Source organism: Schistocerca piceifrons, chromosome X (genome assembly GCF_021461385.2).
Source record: "Schistocerca piceifrons isolate TAMUIC-IGC-003096 chromosome X, iqSchPice1.1, whole genome shotgun sequence".
Classification (NCBI taxonomy): Eukaryota; Metazoa; Arthropoda; class Insecta; order Orthoptera; family Acrididae; genus Schistocerca; species Schistocerca piceifrons.
Window position 1 is genome coordinate 593,456,168 of NC_060149.1, and position 23,629 is coordinate 593,479,796.

General features: G+C 38.4%; 1 protein-coding gene and 1 pseudogene across 1 annotated transcript in view; both read left to right on the forward strand.

Moving 5' to 3' along the window:
* The window catches only part of LOC124722541, a 180,398-nt pseudogene that overhangs the window by 153,704 nt on the left and 3,065 nt on the right, over nucleotides 1–23,629 (forward strand).
* Nucleotides 2,840–23,629, forward strand: part of LOC124722103 (solute carrier family 41 member 1-like) — a 166,082-nt gene continuing 145,292 nt past the window's right edge. The window contains exon 1 of the mRNA XM_047247301.1: nucleotides 2,840–2,896. The gene's annotated coding sequence lies outside the window, so the exon portion shown is untranslated. The remainder of the gene's footprint in view (nucleotides 2,897–23,629) is intronic.

Genomic DNA, 23,629 nt, shown 5'->3' on the forward strand with positions numbered 1-23,629 from the left:
AAAGAAGGCCATAGTTACAAGCTACGAAGTCCTGCAACACGTCTGTTAAGGGAAGAAGATGAAGTACCTTTAAATAATGGAAATTAAGAACTTATGTCCATTTGACCAAATTTACTGTAGATGCTGTAATATTGGACCTGTTAGAGACACGATTGTTTTGTTCAGTCAGTCGCTTCGAACATGTCACCAAAGTTTATTGTTCCGTTTATTTTCTTTTCAGAATAATTGTTATAATTTATTATATAGTTTGTTATTTAATATGTCAAATATTTTATCTAAGTTTAATAGTTTTTCATCGTATTTTCACTGAAATAATTCCTCTCATCTTAGACCTAAGTAAACCATTAACAACTGTCATCTCTGGAAAAAAAGTGAAACTCTGTGTAGATGCACAAGTTTAAAATCTTTTTTTTTCCTACAAAAATTTCACAGCCACACGTATTTCTTTGTACTCGATGATAGTACCGCAGCTGAAACCAGGTTTTAAAAGAAAATAATAAATATTGTATAATATTACACCCGTGTCGTTCGCGTTTTCATTCATAATACGCAGCTTATGATCCTCGACGACTTGCGACTCCTCAACGATAACGGTCCTACAACACTTTCCCAGTTACCGGTTTGCGCCCTCGTCAAATTCGCCTACTGTAACCCGCTGAATGTTCATACCATATAAATCCACATTTTAGCCATTAATCTGGCTACATAATTCATACGAATGTGTTTCCATTAGTAGAAAACGTAGAGACAATGCGGTGACGAACCGAAAGCTTTCAGGAATTCTTGTAACAGAAATTCCACAAGGTAACTCGAACTGTTGCTTTGTGAAAAGTACTAATTTGATTACAATTCGTTCTTTTTTTAGAACTTTTTTCATCCAGCATAGTTTATTAATGGCCGAACTGTCTCATGGTTCTTTGCCCTGTCAGAACACATAGTTTTGTGGGAAGCTGTTGACAACGTTGTACATACAATAAGATCAGTCAATACAAGCTGTATTTCAAGTTTTAGTAACGGTGTACTGCAACTATACAGGGGAAAACCACAGCAAAGGCGAATATTGTAAAACTATGTCTTCTGACATGTTAGAGCATGTGTCTTCATAACTCTAATATCAATTAACATTAAATTATCACCCATATTGTTGTAGACTACTATTTATAGTCACAGGTTTTCTAGAAATAACAGCTGCCTTTCTGTGACACTACGATAACCAATCCATTCTCAGGGCAACATTACTGCCAATTTTGAGTAGGTAGCTGGGGAAGGACTCGGAGTTGGGTTCTTTAATGTTCTCACTACAGCACGGCAGCCGTTGGGAAAACCAAAAGTAACAGACTGCTCTCACACGGTCACAGTGACATGTGTGTACTGTTGACTCGGCACTCCGCTCGTAGTTCACTGCGAGACGGTGTAAGACGTTCTTGCCTCTCACAAAATACTACTCTCACAAGGTAAACAGAAGATAAAACAAACATGTGTCAATCTTTCTTTGAAAGAAGAGGTAACACATGGAGGTAACAATTTTTAATATTTTTGTTGAGTCGAAACTGAAATCTTATCACTACAAGTAACTAAATATTACTGTTCAGTGTTGTTTTCTAACTGAAGCTGACAACTAGGCGAAAGAAGCCTATAAGAAGAACTCAGTTGCAGCCGGCGTCTACCTATGCTTCTGCTCGTAGCATCCCTCGCAAAAAGGGCAACTATATTGCGTCCATAGTGCCGTTTTGTCATACATAGACACAGTGACGCAACAACACATTCTACACCGTTCGCAGCACTTCGCGCCAGACAGAACGTTTTCTGGCTGCGGATAATATTGACGAAGTGAACGTTTTTGATCTCTGATATTTAGTTCAATGTCCTAAGAAAAGACGTAAAAGATAACGTCAGATATAGCCAGCTAACAGAGTTCTAGTATGTTGTATGTCCTATATTGATAGCTGGAAGAAAAGACGTAAAAGATAACGTCAGATATAGCCTGCTAACAGAAGTCTAGTGTGTTTTATGTCCTATATTGATAGCTGGAAGAAAATGAGGGTAAATTCTTCAGACATATCTGATTCTCTGCAACCTCTACGGAAGTATTATCAGGTGACACATATGCTACAGACCACTGGATTAATGGCAAAATGAAGATAAGGCATCTGCCAATGACGTTCGCATCGCTCTGTACGGCTTACTTACAGTTAGTAACCTCAGTTATTCTTGAGCGAAGGTTGATTCTGCTTACAGTTGTAATGTCCCAGGAAGTTTCATATCAGCGCACACTCCGCTGGAGAGTGAAAATTTCGTTCTCTCATACTCGCCATGTTGCTCCCCCAAATTGATATAAGGGAAAAAGATACAGGATGCTAGTCGAATTTATCGAATTACGAATTCGATTACAATCTGAAAATGTTGCTAATACTTAGTTACATGGGTACAGGCACCATAAATGGAGAAACTTTTACTATTGATTTTACTGATTGTAACAACTGGCACCATTTGAGAACTTGGCTCAGGGACGTGCAGGGTATTAAAATTGGTCTAGGCGAAAACGTTACTTGCGCCAAATTTTAAACAGAATTTCGTCAGTTTATCGAGCAAGACTGGAGCAATATTTTCTCGTTTCTCATTCTCACATTCGAAAAAAATGTAAATTGGTGGCATTCACTCTCTGAAAATTTAAAGAGTGAACATAGTAAAGTCTACCCCATTTACTGTTGATTTAGTGTTTACCTTGAATTTCGGTCAGGGAAATGGGGAGAAAGGTACTTTAGTGGCTAGTACAGTGAAATTAAACTCATTTACTGTTTCGCAGGCGGTCTGCTCGGTGGTTCCTCTCCCCAAGACGTTTGTCATCAGATCTCTGGCATCAGATCTTCACATCAAGGAAGAAAGATCACAGAACGTGAGTTGCCTTCGACTGTGAACTCCATTAGATTACGCATGCTTGCCCTCATACTCCATCCTCTTACTTCCCTTTGTGCCACTTGTTTCGCAAACTAACTTTGCCAATGTTTGGAAAACTGCGGCTAGTGAGAGACACGTCGAAATTATAGGGTGTACGAGAATTTGTATTTTTCGACGTGCACTGCAGCTGTAGGTGTTATAAAGCTAAGTACTGACAAACTTATTTGTCCACTGTTATACAGTTATTAAATTAAATAGCTTTCAGCGGTGTTTCGTGGCGTTTGTGGCGAAATAACGATTTAATAAACTTCTGGAAATATTCGTTCGAGGGTTTTTTTAGAGTTTTCTGTGCGTTGAAGTCGTTTACTAAATTTCGTGCTTTAGTTTTCAACTGACGTTTCTTATTGTTTGTAGTGAAATGTTTCAGTAAAATTTTCATTCAGTGTTTTAACTTCGCTTAGTGTTCCAGTGGCCGTTTGAATTTTTTGCTTTTAGCTAATAACTTTGTGAAGTTTTGTTGGTATTGGTATTAGCTGTGGTGTAATGGTATCAATACAAGTAGCTGCTTTCTCAGTAGGCAGAGAATTTCGAGACCATTATTGTTGGTTCTATAAATAGTTCTACTGGTGTAACTGAACTTTGGCAACGTGGACGTATAGCTTTCTCTGTAACTATAAAATTTTATCGTGAGTGAGAAGTGTGGGCTCTGTCGTAGGTTTGTGAGTAGTGAGTTACGGTGTGGAATTTGTTCAAAGTATTATCATTGGTGTGGGGGGGGGGGGGAATTCAGTAGGGGAGCAAGTGGTCATTTTAGTGAGATCCTCTCCTGGGAATGCAGAATCTGTAGTAGAAATAAGTTGAAAGAGGAACAGGAACGTAAGATCTGTGCCCTTCAGGTGCATTTACAACGCGCAAAGGAGGAACTAGATAGGTTGAGGAGGGTGAAGGGTGGTGTGGAATGGGAACTGGCAGTTGGCAAGAAGGCAGCTAGGAAGAGGAGGTATTCAGACAGTTTTATTTTGCGTATATGCAATAGATTTGACCAACTGTCAGAGTTGAGTGGAGAGGAGCCTCGTGTAACTGTAGATGTAGGGAACATGCAGCAGTCCTCAGCAATTAGGAGGCCTAAGTTAGTTGCAAAGTCTAACAGAAAGAAGAAGGTTCTGCTGCTAGGTAGTTCTCACGGTAGAGGTGTGGGCCAGCAGTTGCAGGAAGTGTTGGGGAGTACCAGGTCACCAGCATTGTGAAGCCTAGTGTACGGTTGGCTCAAGTGACTGACAGCATAGGGGAGTTATGTAGGAATTTTACGAAGGAGGATCGGGTAGTGATAGTGGGCGGAGCAGGGAACGGTCTTGACAGGGACGGGGTATATGATGTAGATAGTGACCTGGTAAAGATAGCTACTCAAACTGCTGGCACTAATGTACATTTCGTGCAACTGTTTCAGCGTCATTATCGACCTCACCTTAAGGCACGTTAACATGGGGCTGGAGAGGGCGCTGATGGCAGAGGGTATGGGTCACATTGTGGTGGTGCCGGTTGAGTCTACCAGGAGCTGCCCCTTTTTGAGATTGAAGTCAGCTGATAGGTATACCTGCTTAAAAGAAGTCGCTCTAACTAAGGACTTACCTTAAGAGGATGTAATGTTTCCAAGTAGAGAAGGAATTAGCATATTTCATTAAAATATAAGAGGTATTAGAGATAAAGTTAGTGAACTGCTTATAGATGTTGACTCTGAAATTATTGGTATAACAGAGCACCACTTAAATAATTTGACAATTCAGAGGCTGCCTTTACCAGGATGCACATTAGCTGGCTGTTTCTCAAGGAGTTCCTTGCAGGGTGGGGGAGTGACTATGTACATAAAAAACAGTATTTCATTTGAGTCCATAGATGTATCACGACACTGCACTGAACGGATAGTTGAATACTGTGCAGGGGCAGTTGAATTTAGTGAAGCTAAACTTCTAATTGTTGTTATTTATAGGTCCCCTAACTCTGACTTCAGAGCATTTCTGCTCAGTCTAGAGAGGGTTCTTGATTCACTTTGTAGGAAGTACCAGAACTTAGTTATATGTGGTGACTTCAATATTAATTTTGTATATGATGGTGCAAGAAAAAGGATGTTGGTAGATCTTCTAAATTCATATGATCTGATGCATACTGTATTTTTTTCCACCTAGGGTGCAGGGGAACAGTAGCATAGCCATAGGCAATTTTTTTATTCATGCTTCATTACTAGATGGGCATTCTGTTAGTAAAAGCGTGAATGGCCTATCAGACCATGCTGCACAAATTTTAACACTAAAAGGCTTTTGTACTCAAACCAATGTCATATTTAGTTACAAACTATGTAGGAAAGTTAATCCAACAGCAGTAGAGAGTTTTTTAAACTTTGTCAAGGAACAAGAGTGGCAGAATGTTTATAGTGCTGATAACATAGATGATAAATACAATGCTTTCCTTAACACATTTCTCATGTCCTTTGAGAGTTGCTTTCCATTAGAACATTCTAAACGGGGTACTAGCAGTAATGGGCAGCCTGGGTTGCTGACTAGTGGGATAAGGATATCTTGTAGAACAAAGTAGGAATTATATCATAAAGTTAGAAGTAGTCACAACAAGCTACAGTAGCCCATTGCAAACAGTATTGTAAGGTGCTTAAAAATGTTATTAGGAAGGCAAAGAGTATGTGGTATGCAAATAGAATAGCTAATTCACAGGATAAAATTAAAACCATATGGTCAGTTGTCAAGGAAGTGTCTTGCCAACAGCACAAGGTTGACAATATAAAGTCAGTTCACAGTAAAAATATTTCTGTTACTGACGAATCAGATATATGTACAGAATTTAGCTATCATTTTCTTAGCATTGCTGGTGAATTAAATAAAAATTTAGTTTCTACAGGAAATCATACAACTTTCTTGGCAAATGTCTTTCAGAGATTGATGTCTGAAAAATTGCTCTGTGATACAGACAAGAGGAAGATTGAGTCAATAATTAAATCACTGAAGACTAAGGACTCTCATGGCTATGATGGAGTGTCTAGAAGAATATTATAACCTCCCCACAAAAAATAATAATATAATAATAATATGATTCTATTTTTTGTGTAACCTCAGAACAAAATTGCTTCCCATTTATAATCTCCGTACAGAAATGCATTCACGTTTAATGTACCCACAAAATTCTTTTCTCATCTAATGTAAGCTCGAAACAGAAAAAATTCCTAAACCTCGTAATAACAAATAAATTCAGTAACCTGGTAAATTTTGGACGACAGCAGTGCTGCGTCATGGCCCTGTAAGATCATTCTGAATAAAAAGCAAAAATTCTTACCTCAATAAAATCGCCAACTATCTACTCTTACAATAACTTTTTCCGGCACAGCTCTGTGCAATGCTGGCCGATATATTTGTCATTTATGAAAGGAAGCAACTGATTTTTCTTTTGCAACAATCAGAATGATCATGGATTGGAGAGATTAGTAAATTCTTTAAATTGAAATGAATGCTTGTTGGAAATTACTTTATATGACAAAGATTATTATTAGGACATTTTTAAAAGATTTACATGGGAGTTCACATAACATTACTAGATATGCACAAGGCTGATTTTTACCTTATACAATAATACTCAGGCTCCGGCATCGCTGCACCACGACCGGCCAGCCAACACGATACACCAGACCACACCAGACCAGACTCCACACCAGACTAGCACAGACTACCAACAACTTACTGCTACAGCTACACAGTTCGTACTGAGTCAACACTGCTCTCTGGTCAGCGATTCTCTTATACCTTGCATATCACAGGCACTGCATGAGCAATGCATCGAAATTACATCTGCTCGGACCTCTTACATAAAATTACATCTGTATTACATCTGCTCGGACCTCTTGCATAAATTTACATCTGCTCAGACCTCTTACATAACATCTGCTCGGACCTCTTACATAACCCTCCACTGGGGGAGGGGGGGGGGGCAAAAATTTGGCAGTGATGGTGAGTCAATTGGACTTGCCACGACCAACAAATTTTTCTTAATTAACTAAGATTACAGTCACAGAGTATATACATATATATATATATATATATATATATAAGTGCAGAACATGAAATGAAATAGAGTGCACGTGCACTGAGTACAGAACATATCAAGAAATCACAAAATGTATACGCAATGAGTACAAAACATTAACAAATGACATAAAGGGCTCACACACTATATACCTTTTTACCATTTTACAAGAACTAGGATACGCAATGAGTACAAATCATATTAACAAATGACATAAAGTGCATACACACTGTATATATTTCTACCATTTTACAAGAAGTAGTATACGCAATGAGTACAAAACATATTAACAAATGACATAAAGTGCAACGCATTGTAGTATTTTTTTACCATTTTACAAGAACTAGGATAGGAAAGGGAAGGATTGCATCATGGTTGTAGCACAGTAGGTTACACATAGCTGCACTGAAAGTCCATATCTTTCTACAGAAGCACAACACCAAGTGAGACAATCTGAAGTTCTCTTCCCTGAAGTATTAATCAGTGTAGCCAAGACACTGAAATGTATTAATATTCAATGTTATCATTTGGTAGTACATTAGGTACACCAAACAGTGGAACCATAATATCTCCATTGTTCAAGGTGGTGGACACCATGATGTGTCAACACCACACTCTTTCACGAACGTAGAATTAGTGCAGAAACCAAATATAGTGCTCCAATATGGATAGACAGGACAAATGGATATTGCAGTAATTTCTGGTAATCAGGTCAGAAGGTGAAGGACATTAAGTCTTATGCTAGTCATCATTGAGAATTACACTAGTCTATCAACCGATTTGAGTAATTGGTGACACTCATTGCCTAGTTACTAAACATTTCTGTACTATGTGTGAAGTATTACAGAATAATATTCATAAGTCATCTGATTACAGTGAACATTGGCACTCATTGGCCAGTTACAAACCATTTTTATGCATTATTCAAAAGTGATCATTCAAAGCAAGAGTTAATTAATGGTACACCGTTTACATAATTCATCTAGTTATAGTAATCATTGGTACTCATTGGCCAGTTACAAACCATCAGAAGTCATCATTCAAAACAGGAGCTAATGAGTGTAGCATCAAGCTACTGGTATTCATATATAATAGCATGTAAGTGACATAATACAAATTTAAAATATAAGAAACAGTGGCATTCATTGGCCAGTTACTAAACATATAGCAAGTATTGAATATTACAAAACATTTTTCATCATTCAAGTGACATACGACATATTTAAAATAGTTATTGGCACTCATTGGTCAGTTACAAACCATCAGAAGTCATCATTCAAACCTGGAGCTAATGAGTGTAGCATCAAGCTACTGGTATTCATATACAATAGCATGTAAGTGACATAATACAAATTTAAAATATAAGAAACAGTGGCATTCATTGGCCAGTTACTAAACATATAGCAAGTATTGAATATTACAAAACATTTTTCATCATTCAGGTGACATACGACATATTTAAAATAATTATTGGTACTCATTGGCCAGTTACAAACCATCAGAAGTCATCATTCAACATGAGAGTTAATTATTAGCATAGCATTTATAGAGTATAACAAAAAATATTATTTACAGAATTTATTGGCATAGCATGTATGCATTATTACAAAATATCATTCACTATTACTCAGAACTCATCATTCAAGTGACATAGGATATATTTAAAATGTAACACACTGTAACTATTACTCAAGGTCTGTGATTAGAAAACATCATTCAGTATTACTCAGAACTCTCTTAAACTGGTAGCATTATTTGGGACTGGTAATACATTTTTTTGTGCTAGCAATGCATTGCATTGGGATCGATAATTAATTGCTGGGGCATGAAAATATTTGCTTTTGACTTATTGCTGCAAATAACGATTAGTAACGTCATTCGTCATGAGTCAGCTGTAGCTAGGTTGTGAAACAAGTGGAGTATATGTGATCACATTCATGAATGACACACATAAATGAGTAAAAAAATGCAAGTACTAGAACAGGTTTAATGACTAACTGCTTATAGCACATTAATTTCATGAATAGCTTCTCCTGGAAAAATACAAAATGGATTATTAAGCTGAAAGAAGAAACGCATATTATGCTGAAAAGTAGTGAATTTCGAATTAACAGGTAATGAAACGTGTACTCAATATGTATGTACTCTAGCTGTCCTTTCCAAAACATTCAGTCATTATACCATGCGACATAAGACATACTGTGAAAACAAACTGCAACAAATACTTAAATAACTACATAGCATCTCTTAACTAATAGTAAATATATAAACTTCATCATTATTCTCATCTGCAAGGAAAAACTTCATTATTCATATTACCATAACTTCATTACTATCATCACCTGCAAAGAAAAACTTCATTATTCATATTAGCCTATTCTTCATATAACTATTCATCACCATTCATTATCATCTGCAAAAAAGACACTTCATTATTCATATCACCATTTACTTCATACTACTATTCATAGTATAGAGTCAATTATTTCCAGCATATTTCATCACTAAAACTAAGATGTATAGTTCTGTCTGACAGCCTGCATCAATCGCCTCCTATTCTGAAAGAAAAATAATTGGTTAAGACTGCTATCATATGATGTGTATAGTATATTCTTGTTAGTGCTTGTTAATTCTGATCCATTTACTCTTCATGATGAGGTATTGCATCTTCTTTCGTTCATTCCGAAGGTGAAATTCCCATTTCATAGTAATCCACTGTGGTTTGTTTAATTTATTTCTTTTACACGTTATTGCTTTCTGAAAATGATGAATAAGGATTAGTATCTTGCATTTAAATCATATACCCATTAAATAAAAACTGGTTTCTAGTGATATAATTAAGCATACAGCATAGCATGACAGAAAACGTACTATGTCAAAAACATAGACAGTGTTCAGGTGCAAAACACGTTCACAGAGTATCATAATGTAGTAGTAAAAATGTGAAATAGTCACGATGTTGAGATATCATAAGGCAAAATGTCAAAGTCAACTGGTGTTAGTTTATCTTAAAGATTTCGTAGTGTATACAAACAAAACAGGAAAACAATCATACATACACGAAAAATGAAAAATGTGCACGGTCTGATGTGTAACGACAAGAAAAGCGACCTGCTAACCTTACCTTGCCGGGCACTTGCCAAGAAAAAATATGATAATCATCAGTAAATAGTCACATAGATAGAATTGCATAAGTGGTCACATAAAAATCAGGAAATGGCATTACAGTGTGATAAATCATAAAGTATGTTCATTCAATAAATGGTTTAATATTGGAGACTTGGTGATTGCCCTTGCCTTTTCTGGTTCTCAAAGTTTCGATGTGTACTACATTGGGGTGAGGAATGCTGCGAATTCGATATGGACCTGTGTATAGAAGCTCAAATTTACTGCATCTACTCTTTCCTCTGTTGGATAAATAATGTGTGCGTACTAATATCTTCTGTCCAATGTGAAAGTCACTGCGTGTACAAACCTGTTTTTGCTGTCTTCTCCGGCGCTCTGCGGCATGTTTGATGTTGTTCAGCGCAATGTCAGTTATTTCATGGTGTCGTAGTCGACGACATGTAGGAAAGGATACTAATTCTTTAATTTTCTTAGGTGGTTCAACATTTTTCAGTATAACAGTCGGAGATAGCATAGTAGATTCATTTGGTATGGAATTAATTACATCCTGGAATGAGAGTATGTGTGTGTCCCAATCAATATGTTTTATATGGCAGTATATTCTACATAGTTTACCAATTTCTTTCATTAGTCGTTCACAAGGGTTCGAAGAAGCATGGTACCTGGATATATAGATCGGAGAAATGTTTCTAGCTCGTAACATACGTGTCCATATAGCAGATCGAAACTGTGATCCATTGCCGGAAATTACTTTCAATACATGCCCTACATGGAATAAAAATTGTTTTACAAATGCATTCGAAACGGATTTAGCAGTAGCTTTGCGTAACGGAGTGAAGGTAACAAATTTCGAAGTGAGTTCAACAGCGACAAAGATGTAGCAAAAACCTCTATTAGTTCTGGGAAGCGGACCAAAAATGTCTACAGCGGCCATGTGTCTCAATTTAACAGGTACAATGGGATGTAATGGAGGAATATGTGAAGTCGTGTCTGACTTAGCTTTCTGGCAGATTTTACATGACGCTAAAACTCGTCGAATACGTTTCTCCATGTTGGCGAAATAACATTTTCTGGCTCCGTAATGTGCGTAACTTAAATGAGTATACCAAATTAATTTGTTAACAAGCTCGTCAGGAATGCATAAGAACCAATTGTTGCTGTCAGGGTGAGAGCGGCGAAACAGAATATTATTGCGTACAGTGTAATGGTTTCTAATGGTAACATTATTCCTGTCTTGCCGAAGGTGTTTAATTTCTTTCCATACGTTGTCTTTACTCTGCTCTTGTGCTATGTCTCGTAATGACGACGAAACGAAATTTTCAAATGCAACTTGTTGAATATACACTACGCTGAAATTTGCTTGCAGAAGTTGGTTGCGATGTCTTGCTGATTGTTGCTGAGAGAACGGGATAGTGCGTCTGCTACAATATTTTGTGTACCGGGAATATGAACAATTGTAAAATAAAATTCCTGTGAATAAAGTTTCCATCTGCTTAATCTGTCGTGTGTAAATTTAGCGGAAAGTAAAAACTGTATAACTCTATGATCTGTGTAAAAGGTCGTATGTCTTCCATAAAGAAAATGCCGAAATATCGTAAATGCCCATACAACACATAATGTTTCAAGTTCTGTGACAGAATAATTGCGTTCAGCAGGTGACAGAATGCGACTCGCAAAGGCGATGTTTTTAATTACTGTAGTACCATCTTCTTCAATTTCCTGAAAAATGTGTACACCTAAAGCGGTGTTAGAACTGTCGGTGGCAATGGAAAAATTTCTAGTAAGATCTGGATGTGATAAAAGTGGTGCATTCAACAAAGCTTCTTTCAGATTCACAAGTTCAGAATGTGCTTGGCTATCCCAGGACCAAATAGTGTTTTTACCCGTCAATTGACATAATCTAGGGGTGTCTAAAGCAGAGTAATGAATAAATTTACGAAAAAAGTTAATTAAATCCAAAAAGCTGCGTAGTTGTTTCTTCGTCGTAGGAACAGTAATGTCACGTAAAGCTTGAAGTTTTTCCGGGTCAGGCGCAATACCTTCTGCTGAAATTACATGTCCAAGAAATTTTATAGAAGTTTTGCCAAAGTGCGATTTACTGAGATTAACTGTGAGTCTTTGTGCAAGAAAAGTTCCTAACAGTTGTTCAAGAATCAGATTGTGTTCAGACCAGTTAGCTTCTGCAATAAGAATGTCGTCTACATACGTTGTGATTCTGTCTTTTAATTCTGTCGGAAGTATAGTATTCAATCCGCGAATAAATGCTGCTGAAGAAATAGTTAAACCGAACGGTAATTTACAAAATTGATAACAGTCACCAAAACAGAGAAAAGCCGTGTACTTTCTGCAGTTCGGATGGAGCTGAATTTGCCAAAATCCCGATTTCAAATCTAATGTGGAATAAATAGCAGTACCATGAAATTTCTGTAGAAGTTCTTCTAGTGTTTGTGGGCGATCTGTTTCATTAATAATAATGTCATTGATGTGGCGCGAATCAAGTACGAGGCGAAGTGAACCATCCTTTTTCTTAACAATATGGAGCGGGTTTATGTACGGACTAACTGCTGGTTCAATAATTCCTTGGTCAAGCATAGCTTGCAATTCTTTCTTAACTTGTTCTGTGTGAATATACGGAATGGGATAATGTTTGGCTTTAAATGTGTCGTGCTGTTTAACTTGAAATTCATACATAAAACCGGACATAGCACCAGGGATGCTGTCAAAAACTGAAGCTTGCTGTAAAAGAATTTTGCGTAGTAGCGTGCGTTCGTCGTCTGTATTTGCACTGCTCTGTTTAGCTTTATCAGAAATCATTTGTATAACGTCATAGTCGGCTTCGACTGGAGTATTATACTTGTGTACGTACGTATCTGTGAACAATGTGGAATGACAGTCTATGTTGCGTGATGCGGAAATGACCTCTGTACGATTAATTGTTTGTTCTTCTGCAGATAAAGAGTGCTGAAATTCTAAAGCCAGTTGTACATTTTCATCCTTTAACATTAAATAGGAATTTTGAAAGTCAATTATTGCGTCGTGTTGTACTAGAAAATTCGTACCTAAAATAACGTCTGTTGTCAATAAGGGAACAATCCAAAAATTTGAGTGAAATGTATGACCTGCAATACAAAATGATAAATGTGTCTGTATTTTAACATCTACTCCTTTACCAGATACTGCTCCTTTTACTTTAATTTTGCCTAATGGTAGCGTAGGATAGGTATTCTCTTTGTTACATTCGTTGAAAGTTTCCTCACTTATAACTGACATAGGCGATCCAGAATCGATTACTGCTGAAAATTTGGATGATCCAATCTGTACTTCAATGACAGGGTGGGAAATGGTTTTTTTGAATAACTAGTCTTTCCTGCAAAAGAGCGTCTCGGATGTCGTCAAAAGTAATAACATTTTCGTTAACTAGATTCTGCGTGTCAAAAGTATTGCTTGCGTTTCTGGAAGATGCAACCTGTACTGTATCTAGTCAAATTCTATCCGACGTGCTATTATTTGCGGGAGGATGCTGTGGCATTTCGACTATTTGAACTGTTCTGTTATTTCGTCCTGACGTATTACGTTCGGGATGATATCCACTGTCTGGTTCACTCATGATAATCTGTTGTTGCGGATGATTTTGCTGCTGGTAGGACCGACTGTTATTAAACGTGCGCTGAAAATTGTGCTCATTACTTTTACGTCTGTCATGATAGTCATTTCTATACGGTGCATTGCGATATGAGTTGAAATGGTGTGTTTTCTGTACGTAGTTATTTCTTTGTTACTGTGCGTTACTATTTGGCGGAGCCGGTGCTATACGTGCAGGCGGCGAAACATTAAAGCTTGGTTGACCTTGCAGACTACATTGTTGGTTAGGTATGCAACCGACTGGTTTTGTTGATGTTGCGGGGAAAAACCTCTATTGTTACCAAAATTTGTTTCCTGTTGCTGATAATTTTACACATACTGATGATTACACTTCTTTCATTAAAATTACGCTGGTAGTTCTGGAGTATCTAATGAAAACAGTCGCTTTCAGGTAAAACTCGTCATATCAGGTTTTCTTTACTCATTTCTAATCCTAGATAGATCGATAGTTGAAGAGTTGTTTTGATAGATATAAAGGATAGTAGAAGAGAAGGTAGCAGTGCAGAAAACTAAAGATGAAATAGCACTACTATGGCTCGGGGCCCTGTGCACGCTACGGCACATATTCATCGAAGTGTAATGAATCCCCTGAGGTCTTTTACGCACTGCAAATAAATCTTAGTTTCTGCGTTACAGGCAATGCTGATGAAAATAGAAAAGCAAATTGTCGTATCCAGTCCAAAGCGTGTATCTGTGTTCTGTCATTATTAAGCACTTTAAATTTCCTAACAGATAGAAAGTGTTTGTAATAAAAATTATCGTCTCTGTATGTCTTAGCAGGTTCAGGATTGCATGAGAATCTGTTTGTCTGTGTCTCTTCAGATTCTAAGGCGCGTCGTCTCTGTAAATTACTTAAGTTATACTGGCTGTGTGAGTGTGACAAATGTTCGCAAAGTGGCGTATGCTGTGATGTGTTAAAGGCTGAAATATTTTTCATCTCCGTCACTTCTTGCTGTAAAGTTGACAATTTTCTACGTAATGTATTATTGGACGAACCTATCTCACTGATTGTCTGCTGTAAATTTTGGAATTCGGGTGCTTGATTAAACGAAATTGGTGAAGTATCGTCTGATTTGGTGTCATTATTACTTTCGATAACGTCAATACGACTGGCCAATTCATCATATTTTTCAGTCAGTACTTTTACCTGATCATCGTTTTTATTATCACAAGCGTTAATTTGTTTTTGTATTTTACGTGTGGTTTCGTTCAATTTTTTAACGTCTGCTTTGATGGCATCGGGATCCTGTATTAGTTCTAATTGTCCAAGTCTGTCGGTCACTGTCTGAAAGTCTACTGTGTGTGTGTCTGTTTTTGTTTTAAGATCGGAGATTTCATCATGCAATTCGGTGTTCAACTGTTTGATAGTATTAATTTCGTCTGATACTGTAGCAATATTGTTGTCTATGTATGTTTTTGCTTTCGTAAACAATTTACGCTTATCTTCCTGTCTCTGTGCAGTAATCGTTTCCATGACTTGTTGCTTCACTTTATTCTGTTCCTGTATAAATTTACAGTAACCGCGTTTCACTGTTTTGTAGGTGGTAATTAAAACGTTCGTCAATTTGGCTGTTCTGTAGGTCAAATTTCGCGTCTACTTATGCATCCAGTGTGCGTGAAAGTTCTGCTGACATTAATTTAAACTCGTCGCGTAACTTTGTTGCGTTTTCAGAGCATTGTTTAGCGACTGCACTAATTTCATCTCTAAGTAATTTCGTTGTAGCTGCTTGCGTATTCCTTAATTCTTGTGCCACAGATCTTATTTCTTCACTACTGTTCCTAGCACAAGCCTTAATTTCCTCACGTAATTGTTCCTTTCTATCATGACATTGCACGGCAACGGCTGTAATCTGTTCACTAAGTTGTTTATTCTGTTCATTATGTTGTTTGAAATTGTTATCTTGCTTATCATTCGACTGTTTGGAATTGTTGTCTAGTTTTTCATTAAGTTGTAGCAATAATGCCATAACTTGATCCATGCCAATATTACCTACTGTATTCTCTGTGCTGTTTGATGGCGTACCTGCAATTGTCACGTTTTGTGTAACCATTTGGTCATTCTGTGATTCTCGAAAAGTTTGCCAATCGGGTGTGCACTGTGGGTCACTACCTCGGAATCAAATAAATCTGACGTATTTTGACTACATTGTTCATCTTCGTGAGAAACAATTATCTGTTCGCTACGTAAATTTTGCAAATTAGGTGTGTCAAACTGGGCAGCGTTCATTGCAACGGAACGTGCCGCGTCATCATTTGTCGCATTTACTGTGGACATAACTGAATGTGTTTGTTCACCATCTGGAATAAAATCATTACTAGTGATCGGCACGCACTGATTATCTGTAATTATATGATTATCACTATTACACTGACTGTCGCTAGTATGATCGGTCAAATTATTCGAGTCGGCTATTTCACTCATTGCACATCGCGATGTACTGTTAACAGTTTTTCGCGGCATTTTTCACAAATCAAAATTAAGTACAAAAATGAAACAAAGACAAAGCGAAATGGAGCAAACAATTACAACAAAGAGCTATAAATTGCCGATGATCTGTGAAAGAAAGAGTGACAAATTAGTAAATGCGTTGCGCCAGATGCAAACTACATTTAAGTAAATAAGAGCAGATATATGACTACTTCTCAGAGATTCACAAAGAATACGACCCTGGCCGGTTGTCGCCAAGTGTAACCTCCCCACAAAAAATAATAATATAATAATAATAATATGATTCTATTTTTTGTGTAACCTCAGAACAAAATTGCTTCCCATTGATAATCTCTGTACAGAAATGCATTCACATTTAATGTACCCACAAACTTCTTTTCTCATCTAATGTAAGCTCGAAACAGAAAAATTCCTAAATCTCGTAATAACAAATAAATTCAGTAACTTGGTAAATTTTGGACGACAGCAGTGCTGCGTCATGGCCCTGTAAGATCATTCTGAATAAAAAGCAAAAATTCTTACCTCTATAAAATCGCCAACTATCTGCTCTTACAATAACTTTTTCCGGCACAGCTCTGTGCAATGCTGGCCGATATATTTGTCATTTATGAAAGGAAGCAACTGATTTTTCTTTTGCAACAATCGGAATGATCATGGATTGGAGAGATTAGTAAATTCTTTAAATTGAAATGAATGCTTGTTGGAAATTACTTTATATGACAAAGATTATTATTAGGACATTTTTAAAAGATTTTCATGGGAGTTCACATAACATTACTAGATATGCGCGAGGCTGCTTTTTACCGTATACAATAATACTCAGGATCCGGCATCGCTGCACCGCGACCAGCCAGCCGACACGATACACCAGACCAGACCAGACCAGACCAGACTCCACACCAGACTAGCGCAGACTACCAACAACTTACTGCTACAGCTACACAGTTCGTACTGAGTCAACACTGCTCTCTGGTCAGCGATTCTCTTATACCTTGCATATCGCAGGCAGCGCATGAGCAATAAATCGAAATTACATCTGCTCGGACCTCTTACATAAAATTACATCTGTATTACATCTGCTCGGACCTCTTGCATAAAATTGCATCTGCTCAGACCTCTTACATAACATCTGCTCGGACCTCTTACAATATTAAAGTACTGTGCTGCAAATGTTAGCCATATTTGTAATTTTTCATTTTGGAATGGTCAGTTTCCTGAACGATTAAAGTACTCAGTAGTAAAGCCGCTTAATAAAAATGGAGAAAGGGATAATATAGATAATTTCAGATCTACTTCTATGCCATCAGTGTTTGCAAAAGTTATTGAAAAGGCTGTGTATGTATGGATAATTGATCATTTTATATCACACGATTTGCTACCAAATGTACAGTTCGGCTTTAGAAGTCGTTTAACAACTAAAAATGCTATATTCTCTTTTCTCTGTGAGGTACTGGATGGGGTATACAAAAGGTTTCGAACGCTTGGCATTTTTTATTTAACTAAGGCATTTGATATTGTTGATCACAAAATACTGCTCCAGAAGTTGGATCATTACGGAATACAGGGAGAAGCTCACAACTGGTTCACCTCTTACTTTAGCAACAGGCAGTAAAAGGTCATTATCCACAATGTTGACAACGGCTGTGATATGGGGTCTGAGTGGGGTACTGTCAAGTCGAGGGTGGCCCAGGGATCAGTGTTGGGGCCACTCCTGTTCCTTATTTAAACAAATGATATGCCCTCTAGTATTACAGGTAACTCTAAAATATTTCTGTTTGCTGATGACACTAGCTTGGTAGTAAATGATGTTGTGTGCAATATTGGCTCGGTTTCAAATAGTGCAGTACATGACCTAAGCTCATGGCTTGTAGAAAATAAATTAACGCTAAATCACAGTAAGACTCAATTTTTACCGTTTCTGACACACAATTCAACAAAACCTGACGTTTTAATTTCACAGAACGGGCATATGATTAGTGAAACTTGACAGTTCAAATTTCTACGTATTCAGATAGATAGTAAGCTCTTGTGGAAAGTCCACTTTCAGGATCTGGTTCAAAGACTTAATATTGCCATTTTTACTATTCGATCGGTATCAGAAGTGAATGATCGTTCGACACCAAAATTAGTCTACTTTGCTTATTTTTATTCGCTTATGTTGTATGGTATTGTATTCTGGGGTAAATCTTCTCATTCTAAAAGGATAGTTTTGGCTCAGAAACGGGCAGTTCGGGCAATAAGTGGTGTAAGTTCACGAACCTCTTGTCGACCCCTGTTCATGAGTCTGGGTATTTTGACATTGGCCTCTCAATTTATATATTCCTTACTGTCATTTCTTGTTAACAATATTAGCTTATTCCCAAGAATAAGCAGCTTTCACTCGGTTAATACTCTGGAGAAATAAAACCTGCATATGGGTCGGACTTCCTCAACTCTTGTGCAAAAAGGTGTGCAGTATACTGCTGCAGCCATTTTCAGTTAGCTACCACTCGAATTCAAAAATCTTAGCAGTAATCCACGCGCTTTCAAATCGAAACTGAAGAGTTTCTTCATGGGTCACTCCTTCTATTCTGTTCAGGAGTTCCTTGAAAAATTAAGCTGATTCTTATTGTATTGTTGATTGCGTTTACTTAAACTTATGAACTAACATTTTTCGGGTTCATAAACATTTATTTGTATCTTTTATTACTTTTATGTTGTAATTTCATGTACTGACACGTTCCATGACCTTGGAGATTTGCTCCTCAAGTTGGTCCTACACAACAGTAAATGACACTGTTAAACTCTACATGTTTTAAGACAGCATGTGGCATATAATTTCTATTTCAGTCCAGTGCCGGGAATTTGTTATGCACTACTTGACAAAAAATGAATCAATTAGAAGGGGAAGAAGAAATGAAGTAAAATTTAATTGTTTGAGACGATATGTAATGGTATTTCAGTGATAACAAAATCGAGTCAAAATTACAAAGAACTTGGCAGTATGAGCCCACTTACCAGTATAATGTTGCACCTCCTCTGACCTGGATGCGTGCCCTTAATGGCTTTAGAAAGGTGTCATAAAGCCATCCACTCCAGAGGTAAGCTGACCCATAACTGTTGCAACTGGTCCTTGACATCTTGGATACTTACAATGGGACGGAGTTGACGTCCGAGCTGGTCCAACACATGTTCTATAGGGGACATATCTAGAGATCTTGCTGGTTATACGAGTCGCACAAAATCATCCACACTATTCCTTGAGAAGCGTGTCTTGCGTACACGAACACTGTCCAGCTGAAAAATAGCAGCATGACACTGTCACATGAGAGGTGACAGATGAGGATGCAGAATGCTCATGACGTACCGTTGTGGCGTCAGAGTTCCCTCAAACACTGCCTGGCATGACTTGATGTTATACACGATGGCTAGCCCACACAGTGATGCCAGGAGTAACACAGCTGTGCCTCTCCAAACATTGGAAGAATGAGAGCTCTCCCCAGGTCAAAATGGCTCAAATGGCTCTGAGCACTATGGGGCTCAACATCTTAGGTCATAAGTCCCCCAGAACTTAGAACTACTTAAGCCTAACTAACCTAAGGACATCACACACACCCATGCCCGAGGCAGGATTCGAACCTGCGACCGTAGTAGCCCCGCGGTTCCGGACTGCAGCGCCAGAACCGCACGGCCACCGCGGCCGGCTCTCCCCAGGTCTCTGACATACTAGCCGACAGTGGTGACCGGTGGTAGGGCAGAAACGCGATTCACTGCTGAACACAGTTTTCAGCAGTCCGTGCTTCTCAGTCTCGACACCGCTGCAAACGCAGCGCTTTGCATTGTGGTGTTCACAGCAGCCTACGCATGGGACTGTATTCCCTAGTTCGGCTGCTGATAGTCTCCGACCAATAGTGGGAGACGACACCGCGAATGCATGATTTGTTCCCAGATGGAAGACGCCGATATAAAGGGTTTACGATATATTTGCTGCACAATTCGGCAGACTTCCCCTGTGCTGTTCAGAAGTGATTGGCTGGAACCTTGACGACGAGTATGCCAGCCCTCGCGTTCCCATGCAGTATCCTAACATCAGGGCATCCCCACAAATTTTGACATTGCACGATTCAACCAGCCGGCCAAATGGAAATCGACAGTCAGATGGTGATAACGCTAACGCTTTGTTTCTTGAGTACGCGGCATCTCTGTGCCCTTCACAGTGATCACTCAACATCTAACGCAGTTCACGCCACTTTTATGCCCAACCAGGCCTGGTGACAACACTAAACATGAATGACACTAGTGAACTCTTGTGGCGTAAATGTCATAGGGAATTTCAGCTCTAATCATTCGCATACCCGCCGATGGTGTGTAGGTGTACACTGACATCCATACATGTCTTCTGGGGGATTCACTTTTCTTGTCAGTCGTTGTAGTATTTGTATTTGATAATAGACAGCGGATGGCGACAGATGCTTATATTTCTTCTAACTATCCATTTAGCCGCTGTTTGAAAGTTTCTTCATACATGAGAATAGACACAATCCGATGAGACGAATCGCCATAATTTAGTTAACGTTGAAAAGAAAATGAGGTATTTCCCAAACTCTGTTCCGTCACATAGTGGTGTTCGTGATTCATTTGCAAAGTTTCAGTACCTGAGAACAATGCTGAAAGACTTGGAGCAATGTGGATACCTCATTGTTTTCATCACCATATCATAATCACCACCAGTGGTAAGACAGCCTTTTGCGAGCCTTGGCCTTTTGTAGAAGATTATGGCATTCTTTCCTCTTTAGTGCCTACCTCCTCTAATTCTTAACTTAAATTTTCATACGTCCTCTCTGACATGTTCCTCCCACCTTAGCTTGGTCTTCCAGCCATTCTGTTTCCTTCAGGCAGTGAGATGAATATCTTCTTCATCATTATGTCATTAGGTCTCAGTACATATCCTATATCCTACCCATTCCAACCTTTTAGTCTTAATGCAACTGAAAATGTCTGATTCATTATATAGATTACATAATTCATAGTTGAGACTCCTCCTCCAAACACCATTTTCTTCCACTAGTCCAAGAATTCGTCCCAGGACCTTTTCTCCAAATATGCCAAGTTGCTTTTCATCGAATTTCTTTAGAATCTACGTCTACATGTATATAGATGCGCCGCAATCCACAGTAAGGCGCGTGGCGGAGGATACCCTTTACCACTGCTTCCACTCGCAAATAAAGCGAGGTTAAAAAGGCTGTCCATATGCCTTCGTATGAGTCGTAATTTCTCATATCTTATCTTCATGGTCTTTAAGCACAGTGTATGTTGGAGGCAGAACAATAGTTCAGCACTTAGCTTCAAGTGCTGGTTCTCTAAATTTTATCATTATTGCTCCTCGATAATAATCTCGCCTTTCTTCCAGGGATTCCCATTTCAGTTCCTGAAGCATGTCCGTAACATTTGCGTGTTGTTCGAACCTACCGGTAACAAATCTAGCAGCCTGCCGCTGAATTGCTTCGATGTCTTCATTTAATCTGATCTGGTACGGATCCTAAACACTCGAGCAGTACTCAAGAACGGCTCGCACTAGCGTCCTGTATGCGATTTCCTTTACAGATGAACTACACCGTTCTAGAATTCTCCAAATAAACCGAAGTCAACAATTCACTTGCCCTACCACAATTTTCACATGCTCCTTCCATTTCATATCGCTTTCAGATATTTAAAGGACGTGACTGTGTCAGCCAGGACACTACTAAAGCTGTATCCGAACATTAGGGGTTTGTTTTTCCTACTCATACTTATTAACTCACATTTTTCTACATTGAGAGATACATCAAGTTTTCAGAACCTATGTTAGCACAAGCCTCACTAACACTTCATAGCCGGCCGAAGTGGCCGTGCGGTTAAAGGCGCTGCAGTCTGGAACCGCAAGACCGCTACGGTCGCAGGTTCGAATCCTGCCTCGGGCATGGATGTTTGTGATGTCCTTAGGTTAGTTTTAACTAGTTCTAAGTTCTAGGGGACTAATGACCTCAGAAGTTGAGTCCCATAGTGCTCAGAGCCATTTGAACCATCTGAACACTTCATACTTCATACTGAGTTTAATTTTTCTTACTTTTTCGTATCAGGAGCTGTAAACTTTTCGGCCCAATACTGTGCTACGTGAAAAGCTTCCGCCTTGCTTAGCCAGAGATCGTCTATGGAGCTCCGTGTAGGACAATTTCGGCGTGTTAGAAGATGTTCCACGTTTCGACTTCGTAGACAGTCGCATTTATTGTCATCAGGTTATAATAGGCCCCATTTATCAGATTGACTTTTGCTGGGGCTACTCCAGTTCTGATACAGTTTAGCATTTTCCATCCATGACTTGTAGTTTAATTCAAAACCACTTGGTGGATGTTCTGAAATAGGGTAGACGACAGAAAGTTAAAAAAAATACAACTGAGGAACCGATATATTGATTTTAGTCTTTTTAATCTTTATAGGCTACTGTATAGAGGATGACGCTCACTAAATATCTGTTTGAACAGCTCGTTACGTTCATGAGCTACCCTACGAGACTTGGGATTGCTGAAACCTGAAGCTTGGCTGGGCTTTTCCAGTGGAGTAGGTTTCATGCATTCTTTGACTAGCCTACAGGTTTCATTAAGGCTTATGTTGATCTTGTTTGCATGGGCCGATCTAGACCAGACAGGCATAACTTCAGTTTTCCTGTACAGCAGTTTCGATTTCGGATGTTTTCTTAGGCCATGTTGGCACTCCACTGTTTTTGGATTTCAGAGCTGACATTGATTTTACAGATTATTTCTGATCCAAGTTAATTGAAACTAAGGGCGATATCAAAGTACGATGAACCAATTCCTATGGATATTGGTTCATTAGGATAATCTTTCTTATTACAGGCATCTACTTAGCCTCTCCTTCGTTTATCTGTATGTTCATCTTTCTAGCAGCTCTTTTAAGATTAATTGCCCTTGGCGTTCTTGTAGTTACATCAATACCCTCTGCGTACGCTACCACTTGAGCTGATTGGTACAGAATAGTCCCCCATGTATTGATGCCCGCATCTCTTATAACGTTTTCCAAGGTTATATTTAACAGAAGGCAGGATAAAGAATCTCCCTGCTTCACCCTATTTCTTGTGGTCACAGCACTTGATAAAATATTCTGAACATTCATTTAACTCTAGGTATTTTCCATAGTAGCTTTTACTAAGGCGATCAATTTATTAGGAATCTCTAACACTTCCATTGGTCAATACAGCTTCCGTCTATCAATCCTGTCAAACGCTGATCTAAAAATCTTTAAAGTGATGATTGTATCAATCCCAAATTCCTAACATTCTTTAGAGATGACATCGCCATTAGTGCACGAGAAAATCTGATTTGAAAAATTCAAACACGATGAAGTAGAGCGACAGTGTGTTGAGAAATTGTGTAAGCTGCATTTAAGTAATTGGAT